We start from the raw sequence: 1,363 nt of genomic DNA, 5'->3' as shown, positions 1-1,363 counted from the left end.
CGAGACAAATTCCAGGGTACGCTACATCGCCTTTTTCCTTTTCGTCTTCGCATCACGGTCGCTTTGGTCGTGTACCGATGCCAGAGCTCTCAAGACGACGACTATATCGCCAAAGTGCTAGGCTATTGTGCAGATGTCCTCGCCACTATCATGTTTGGATCACCGCTGTTGCAGCTTGGAGAGGTCGTTAACCCTCCGTCACTAAGGCTTGATAAGGAAGCATGTGACATTTTCCACATGCTTGATAATCAAGCATGTGGGGATCGTCATAGAATGGGCGTTTAGTCCGTTTAGTCCCCAATGCACAGGGCTTGGGGTCCTAACTGTAAAGAGAAAGTTCCTTGGAGATACGCTGTCGTAAAGACAGTGCTTCAAACGAGAAGCCTCTGAGCCATCCATTCATTCTCCAAAACGAAACGCGGGACCAAGATGCCTCCCCGCCGCGTCACGCGCGCTGAAGTGGAGGCGTTCCTGCGTCGTCTCGACGGGAAGGAAGGCGCAGAACGCGCCCGGCTGCTTGAAGAGCACCGCGCGTATGTCGACGGTACGCGTGACCGCGATGCTGACTTTGGTGACGACGTTGCGGGTGAACCGCTTGTTTCAGCTCCCACGTCAGCAACGACAGGAATGCGGCCTAAGATGACAGTGGCCTCACGCAAGCCTCCTGCTCCAGCTACGTACCAGAAGAAGGGCGCACTAGTGGGGTACTACAATTTGCTGGCAAGAGCGCCGCGATTGAAAGGGAAGGCGCCAGTCGCAGCATTGCATGCAGAAGAGCTTGCTACCGATGCTGCTTCTGCTGATGAGGATGGGAGTGACAGCGGAGACAAAGATTACGTGAAAACAGGAGAAGACCAAGGAAATGACGACGTCGAGTTTGACATGGCGACAGCGCCAGAGATCACAACACCGAAGAAGGCGGCGAAGAAGAAAAGACCGGCAAAGGCGCCTGGCAAGGCCAAAGCAAAAGGTAAGCGTAAGCGCGCACCATCGAAGAGATCAAGAGCTGACAAATCTGCGCGTACAACGAGCCCACACGTTGCTGCTGGTGACGAAGCCGTCAGGTGAGGAGATTATGCGTTTTGCGTACGATGTGTATCTCACACTTCATGATTGTAGTTGTTTGTAGCGATGCGTCTGTTGGTGGGGATTTGGACTATAGCGAAACGTCGCCATCTCCGCCATGTGCAACAGCCACAACGCAGGCAAATCGTGGAGCCATGTCGACATCGGAAGGTTCTTCCTCTGCGCAACAGACTTCACCGCTAACGCCACCTCGGTCTTCGGCTGCCAGGTACGCTGTCACATGATGGATATCAAGCATGTGCGAGATATATTTTGACAACATGCTGTATATTATTGT

The sequence above is a fragment of the Phytophthora infestans genome, genomic scaffold (genome assembly GCF_000142945.1).
Source record: "Phytophthora infestans T30-4 supercont1.26 genomic scaffold, whole genome shotgun sequence".
Lineage (NCBI taxonomy): Eukaryota > Oomycota > Peronosporomycetes > Peronosporales > Peronosporaceae > Phytophthora > Phytophthora infestans.
Note: the sequence above shows the minus strand (reverse complement) of the source record.